We start from the raw sequence: 8,737 nt of genomic DNA, 5'->3' as shown, positions 1-8,737 counted from the left end.
TCATCGTGTGCCGTAATGACGGATGGCGGCGGTTCTCTCTCGCGGCGAGAGGTGATAAAGAGTCAAAGCGGAGACAGACAGAGCGACTCGTGAGGACAGACCGACGGTCGGCGCAGGAAATGAAAAAAGATTCTTTCAAAAATGAGGACGATCAGTCAGCGAAGAGGACTTGATTTTTGTGAGTCCGTGAGCGATGGCTGCTGTCTCTCGGCTGGCGTGAGTGAAATCTAGAGTCAGAGGTCAGAAAGGAGTCAAGATCGTGACCTTTGACCTGCAGCAGGCAGCTGAGCACTCATTGATTCTTCATGCTTCTTCATCTGTCCTCAAGCAGGTTCCTACGGGTTTGGAAGTCGTAATTATGATGTAAGAAGGGTTTGAGTAAAGAAAACATTACTGACAAATTTACGAAGCTTTTTAACATTGCTGCACTAATATGAAGATTTTAGGTGTGTTATTGATGCTTTATGTGTTTCATTATCCTCACAAGGCTACAGAGAATGACTGGTCATTTCAATTGATCAAATGGCTAAGTGTCAGGTATTTTAATAAAATTAATGATTATGAAACTCAACATGATCTACACTGATCAGCTTCCATCGTGTGCCTTTATTAACACACATCCTATTCAAAAACTCTCAGACAAAGACAAAACTGTTCAATACAACATTACAAAAAATCTGAAAGATGAAGAAAAATGTTTCCTAAAAAGAAGGCAATCCACCTGACACTTTAAACATATCTCATGATAAAGCTGCATGCTCTATCATGTCCCATACTCATAAAACTCTGCATTAAATGCTCCAAAAACTTGGAAATGCTCCCCTCTCACCCCCCATCCGATTCCTCTCCATCCAGCCACTATCTCCTCATCTGTCTGTATCGGCATACCTTCAAACAGAACACTGGACCCCTGCTGGGCCCGACGGACCGCCCCGTGACCCACTCTGAGGTGCGATCTCTGTCCTCCCCCATCCAGCGTTTACGGTCTGGGCTCCGGAGGGGCGACACGTCGGCAGCTCTGGCTCACATTGCTTTGCTTTTATCATAGCGGCATGTGGCGGCGTAATCAGTGGATGATGATGGAGATTGTGGGATTGTCTCTCAGTGGGACTGTTATGACACTATAAACAGAGAAAAGTTTGATTGAACACACACTTTACTGCTTTGGATGGTGTGAAGGAGTTTGGTTGCAGTTACTGACTTTACTTGATGTTGAAGGAAAACTGCTTGTTTATTGGGAAATAAATTCAAATGTCATTGGAGGGCTTCTCAAAGCACTAAGCAGAACTTTAGCACCACTTAAAGTGAACATGATATTTATAGCACACATCCTAAAAGCAATTGCTTTCTGAGAAGCGCAAAAAACAGTATGTACATAAATGAGAGCTCAGATCTCTCTTGTGCAACTTAGACAATACTTTCTCCATTCTTCATAGGCAAAGAGATGAAAAAATAAGAACAGGACACAGGTACAGCTAGTCATTATCTTTGATGAGGGGATCAGGAAGGCACACAAAGGGCTTGTGTCACCCTGAAGGATTTTATTTTGTGAGAACAACTTTACATTATTTAGCTTACTACAGATGATTATCATACACATTAAATCTGAGCTTAAATCATGTTATCATCTGAGCACAGCTATGAAAGAATAATACTTGAGCACTTCATGAACAATTACAGTCAGGTATTCAGAGCAGTCTAATGAACAACATTACTCAATTTACATTTTTGCTAAGTATACAGTTGGGTAGCACTTTATGTAACAATCCTGTTCCGCATGTACATACTATGTGCTTATTATAGCAAATAAAACAACAGGGTAATAACTAGGTAATAACCCTGAACCTGCAGCTAATCCTAATCTTAATCAAAGTAGTTATCTTATACTACCAAGTAGGTACATGTATAGGTAGGTACACTGTAAGTACACATACTGTAAAATAATGTGTACTTATTTTTGATGTCCACACATCTAAGAATAACTGAGAAAAGTGTGATTTAATGAGAGAGAGAGAGAGAGAGAGAGAGAGAGAGAGAGAGAGAGAGAGAGAGAGAGAGATAAACCCACACTGTCCTCTGGTGTTCATTCCACACCTGTCTTTACACATAAAAACGTGTGCGAGAGAAAAGACAACAACACTAATGGACACCTGAGTGGCCTGAGCTGATGAGCTTGTGTCATGTGATCGTTTACACCAGGCATTAACATCAGTTTTTCACACTAAGTGGTAAATACAGGTGCAAACAGTGTCTAAAATGTTTTTTAAATCATTGAAATCACATATGGAGGTAGCCAGGAACACATGTGGAAACATCATATGTGTAGCATAAAGCCAAAGTACATTTCAGTAAAGGCCCATATTATTCTCGTCTAACATACAATTGGGAACAAAAATAAAAGTGTACTTTTTGCTGAATGCACAGCCTTTTAAAGTACAGTCATGGCCAAAAGTTTTGAGAATGACACAAATATTAGTTTTCACAAAGTTTGCTGCTCAACTGCTTTTAGATCTTTGTTTCAGTTGTTTCTGTGATGTACTGAAATATAATTACAAGCACTTCATACGTTTCAAAGGCTTTTATCCACAATTACATGACATTTATGCAAAGAGTCAGTATTTGCAGTGTTGGCCCTTCTTTTTCAGGACCTCTGCAATTCGACTGGGCATGCTCTCAATCAACTTCTGGGCCAAATCCTGACTGATAGCAACCCATTCTTTCATAATCACTTCTTGGAGTTTGTCAGAATTAGTGGGTTTTTGTTTGTCCACCCGCCTCTTGAGGATTGACCACAAGTTCTCAATGGGATTAAGATCTGGGGAGTTTCCAGGCCATGGACCCAAAATGTCAACGTTTTGGTCCCCGAGCCACTTAGTTATCACTTTTGCCTTATGGCACTGTGCTCCATCGTGCTGGAAAATGCATTGTTCTTCACCAAACTGTTGTTGGATTGTTGGAAGAAGTTGCTGTTGGAGGGTGTTTTAGTACCATTCTTTATTCATGGCTGTGTTTTTGGGCAAAATTGTGAGTGAACCCACTCCCTTGGATGAGAAGCAACCCCACACATGAACGGTCTCAGGATGCTTTACTGTTGGCATGACACAGGACTGATGGTAGCGCTCACCTTTTCTTCTCCGGACAAGCCTTTTTCCAGACGCCCCAAACAATCGGAAAGAGGCTTCATCGGAGAATATGACTTTGCCCCAGTCCTCAGCAGTCCATTCGCCATACTTTTTGCAGAAGATCAATCTGTCCCTGATGTTTTGGAGAGAAGTGGCTTCTTTGCTGCCCTTCTTGACACCAGGCCATCTTCCAAAAGTCTTGGCCTCACTGTGCGTGCAGATGCGCTCACACCTGCCTGCTGCCATTCCTGAGCAAGCTCTGCACTGGTGGCACTCCGATCCCGCAGCTGAATCCTCTTTAGGAGACGATCCTGGCGCTTGCTGGACTTTCTTGGACGCCCTGAAGCCTTCTTAACAAGAATTGAACCTCTTTCCTTGAAGTTCTTGATGATCCTATAAATTTTAAAAGATTTAGGTGCAATCTTAGTAGCCACAATATCCTTGCCTGTGAAGCCATTTTTATGCAACGCAATTTCTTTGCATGTCATCATGGTTAACAATGGAAGAACAATGATTTCAAGCATCACCCTCCTTTTAACATGTCAAGTCCGTCATTCTAACCCAGTCAGCCTGACATAATGATCTCCAGCCTTGTGCTCGTCAACATTCTCACCTGAGTTAACAAGACGATTACTGAAATGATCTCAGCAGGTCCTTTAATGACAGCAATGAAATGCAGTGAAAAGTTTTTTTCGGGATTAAGTTAATTTTCATAGCAAAGAAGGACTATGCAATTCATCTGATCACTCTTCATAACATTCTGGACTATATGCAAATTGCTATTATAAAAACTTAAGCAGCAACTTTTCCAATTTCCAATATTTATGTAATTCTCAAAACTTTTGGCCACGACTGTATACTCTGTTTGATAGCATCTTTAAACACAGGCACTCCACACATGCACACTAGAAAGTCCTTGTCCAGTTTTCTCTTTAAAGTTATTAGTGCTAAAAAATGTATATACTGTATACTTGTTTAAACTAGACTTCTCACAGAAGTTCTCATCAATGCTATTGTTGTTGTCTTCAGTAGCAGCTCCTAACTAATTAATGCAAAAAATTCAGGGTGCAAATGTGAGCTGCAGTTGCAATTGGAAATATTCAACCCCCTTAAGCTGCAAGACATTTTGCTGCAGAGAACAAAATTTTGTTAAAACAATTCAATAAAGGCATCAGTACACTATTAGAGAAAGCTTATTATAACACATTTGAGTAATTCTGAGAACGTAAGTTGAAATCTAATTGTCTCTAAACATTCATGTTCATAATAATTTAACCCCCAAAGGTCAAATTTGGTCCAGCATCTTTTATTCTTTAAAACCACCAATTAATGACCAAAATGGAAGATTTTGGACCCATGGCTCAGTGCAAAAAAAGGCAAAACCTATGAGCAGAAGAACACTATCAAACATTGAGGTGGGCCAGTGCTGTTATGGGTGTGTTTTACTGCTGCAGGAAGTGCAAATCATGACTATATAGAGAACATCATGGATTCTTTCAAGTATTAGGCCATTTTGTGATGCCTTTGGTGCAAAGACTGAAGCTGATGATCAATGGACTTTCCTGCAGGACAGCCATCCAAAAGTAAACATCCAAATCAGGGATCAGTCATAAACAGTTCTAGAGTGGTCTGTTCAGTCTTCAGATTTCATTTAGTTGAATTTGAAGAAAACAGAGGCAAAGTGAAAACCAAAGATTATCAGAGATCTGAATGCTTTTTGCTACTGCAATCTTGGCCCTGGCCCACCTCAGTGTTTGATTATGATAGTGTTCTTCTGCTCATAAGTTTTTCCTTCTTTGCACTGAGCCACGGATCCAAAAACTTTCATTTTGGTCAGATCGCTCCAACAATCTTCCAGAGCTCCACAGGTTCAAGTCTGCCTTTTTGTTCTTTTTGGTCAAGAGGGCATTCAGCAAGATGCCCCAACATGAAAGCTATGCTTGTCTCATGTTCAGCATTGAATTTTTTTCCCACACTTCATTGGGTCATCTTAAAAGTCTTTGACTGTGCATTGCAAGTTTTTCCTCAGTTGTTCTGATCAAACATTTTATGATATTTTGCTTTTTCCTCAACACCCTCAAAGAGTTTCTGGTACAACACATTTTAAGCTAAGAAACAAGGCTGGCAGCTGTGTCTTTAGGTATGTTTAATGTCTTGGAAATCTGTAGGACGATTTTAAAGTTGGAGAAGAAAATGAGAGCTGGGATCATTTAGAGCCCTTTGAAGCTGCATTTAAACTGCATTTTGGAAGCTCAAACTCGCAGGTACCATAGAAGCCCAACATATGGAGAGAAATCCTGAAATGTTTTCCTCAAAAAACAATTTCTTATCGACTGAAGAAAGAAAAACATTAACATCTTGATGACAAGGGAGTAAATTGTCTGTAAATGTTTTGTTCTGGAACTTCTCCTTTAAGTAGCATGGGTGTATTTGTAGCAATAGCCAAAAATGCACTGTATAAGTCAAAATGATGGCAAAAATCATTAGGATATATAATTACATATGCTTTTATATGTAAGTAGTATAGTATTATATATAATATTAAGTATTATATTAAGATTACATATAAGTAAAGATCATGTTCCATGAAGATATTTTGTAAATGTCCTACCATAAATATATGAAAACTTAATTTGAGTAGTATGCATTTCTAAGAATTTTATTTGAACAACTTTAAAGGCGATTTCCACAGTATTTAGATTTTTTTTGACACACATAAAAAAAAAAAAAACATTTATTTTATCTCAAAATACCTTTATAAAAGAGTTGAATATTGCAATAGGGGAGATATAAATATTACTCATCCTAAAGTGGTATAATTTTCAGCAGTTTTGACAGCAAAGTTTGCCTTGTTGTCAAAGTTTGTCTTGAAATTGTCCAAGAAGGCATGGGGAAAAAATGATGTTAATTATAATTTCATATTAAATAAATAACACTATGTGAATGTCTTACAATGAAGATAAATCTCTCTCATGCTTTTTTTTTTTTTTTTTTTTTTTTTGCTGTCACACCATAGGACACATATGTGACCCTGGACCACAAAACCAGTCTTAAGTCGCTGGGGTATATTTGTAGCAATAGCCAAAAATACATTGAATGGGTCAAAAGTATTGATTTTTCTTTTATGTCAAAAATCATTAGGAAATTAAGTAAAGATCATGTTCCATGAAGATTTTTTGTAAAATTCCTACTGTAAACCTATCAAAATTTAATTTTTGATTAGTAATATGCATCGCTAAGAACTTAATTTGGACAACTTTAAAGGTGATTTTCTCAGTATTTTGATTTTTTGCACCCTTAGATTTCAGATTTTCAAATAGATGTATCTCGGCCAAATATTGTCCTATCCTGACAAACCATACATCAATAGAAAGCTTATTTATTTATATATCATATGGTGTATATATCTCAGTTTGGTAAAATTTAACCTTATGACTGGTTTTGTGGTCCAGGGTCACATATATGGTACAGTTCAGTAAAAATGTACAAAGACAAAACCACAATGAAAGAATTGATGAAATTAGGGACCGTTTATATTTTCTCAAAGATCAGACTTCACACTACGTAAATATATGCATTTGTTTTTCAAAAATGGTATTTTACAAAACATATATATATATACTTTTACTTCCTATTTGTCAACTACCCATATTTAGTCTGTAAAAGGCCATTAACAGAGGCCAGAAACACTAAAGACAGACATAGAGTGAAGTAGGCAGATCATTCTCACTGTTACACGATGCACAAAATATCAGAAAAAACTCCTAATAAATTGGTAGGAGTTTCATCCAAACAATTTTTCCATTTTAGACGTCATAAATTAGTAAAACAACGTCTTCAGTAGTACATTAATGCAATCCATGCTGCTGTTTACCTTAGAGTATCGCCACAATGGCTGTTCATCCGGGTACCTGACCAAAACGTGACGTAGTTGCAAACCCTCTATTGCTAAACCACTAGAACACAAGTACTTTTTGAGTAACTCTTTTTAACCTTAATATTTTTTTTACATGCTGAATGCTTTGTTATCCAGACAGGAATTTGGTTAACTTGCTGTATTCAAAATCACCCTTTATACCCGCTGTTTCTGATCCATGTACCTGGAGCCCACCAACACTGCACATTTTGCATGTCTCATTGTCTGACACACACATTTCAGGTTTTGGAGTCTCTACTAATGAGCTGATGGCCTGAATCAGGTGTGTTTAATTAAAAAGACATGCAAAATGTGCAGTGCTGGGGGCTCCAGCAACAGGATTGGGAACCACTGATCTATACGAAGGGGTGTCCATTCCTGCTCCTGGAGGGCCTTTTTTTGGATAGGATAGTGCAGATCACATAGGAAAGTAGCTGAGAGAGGGGAACGGAACACTTGTTGGCAAAGGACCTTGAGCTGGGAACTAAAGTCAGGTCACTGGAGGTGCGCCCACAAGGCTATTAGCACCGATGAGAGCCACTGTCCTGCAGATATGAGCATAACCCTCAATTAAACACCTGAACCAAAGTAATCCAGGTTTTAAGGATTACTAGAATCTTTCAAGCAGGAATGTTAGGAAAGTTGGAGCTAGACTCTATTCACATGATTTTCCTTAAACCAGGTAAGCACAAACCCAGACCTGCTGCACATTCTGAAGATTCTATTGGTCATGTCAATCACAGGGCTTATTGGCTACACAGTGCTAAAGCAAATCGGAATTGAACCAATGTCCATGCCTAGATGTACACTTATTACGAAGATGCATTGTGGGACTGAATGAGTGCACTCGATAATGTCCACTATGGTCCACTATGGTTTTAGATCCCCGCTCTCATTACATCACACTCTACAGCACTATCCTGGGAGAGCTGAACACTTCTGAATTAACAAACCCATGTTACACAGATTACCAATGAGCGGCAAAGGAAGCAAATGAGAAGAGTAAGGATAGCAACAACGGTTACAGATGTAATCCCTGTGTTCATTACAGTGAAGTTTGAATCACACAAATTATACTCATTTTTATCTTGTGGGACGGTGAAAATACCATGCCACGTCAAATATAATAATAATGTAATATTTCCACACAAATTATATTTTGGAACATGAATGCAGTGCAGTGAATGTACGAGTTTCATCCGTGCCATAGAGCAGTCCATATCATTGAGCCCTGTAATAGGTGGTCAATATTTGTACAATCTTTCTTCTATTTCTTATACTGACATAGTGAATTACTTTTGTTTCTTATGGCGCTTTTCCACTACACAGTACCAGCTCGCCTCGGCTCGACTCGGCTCTGTTTGGTTTTCCACTGTGTAAAAGTTGTACCTGTACCTCCACAATAGTACCTGGTTGTCATAGCGACGCTGCAGGAAACTGCCGTGACGTGATCTTCTACGCGACACACCCCCGCTGTCTGCACCTCCTCGTTTGACCACGGCGTATTCTTCCGAGTTGCCATAATATGTAATGGATTGGATATGTCACGCAATCTCTGGCCAAACTTTTTAAAAATGGCAGGGTTATTCTGGATACTATTGCTGGCGCGTGCAATGATGACGCAGTGAATAGTGATGATTCTCTCTGACCAATCAGCAGTCTGCTGTGTTTTCACGTCACATTTTAGTATCGCCTCAGC

This window comes from Garra rufa, chromosome 5 (genome assembly GCF_049309525.1).
Source record: "Garra rufa chromosome 5, GarRuf1.0, whole genome shotgun sequence".
NCBI classification, from domain to species: Eukaryota; Metazoa; Chordata; class Actinopteri; order Cypriniformes; family Cyprinidae; genus Garra; species Garra rufa.
The sequence above is the reverse complement of the archived record's forward strand: the minus strand, read 5'-3'. Positions refer to the sequence as shown.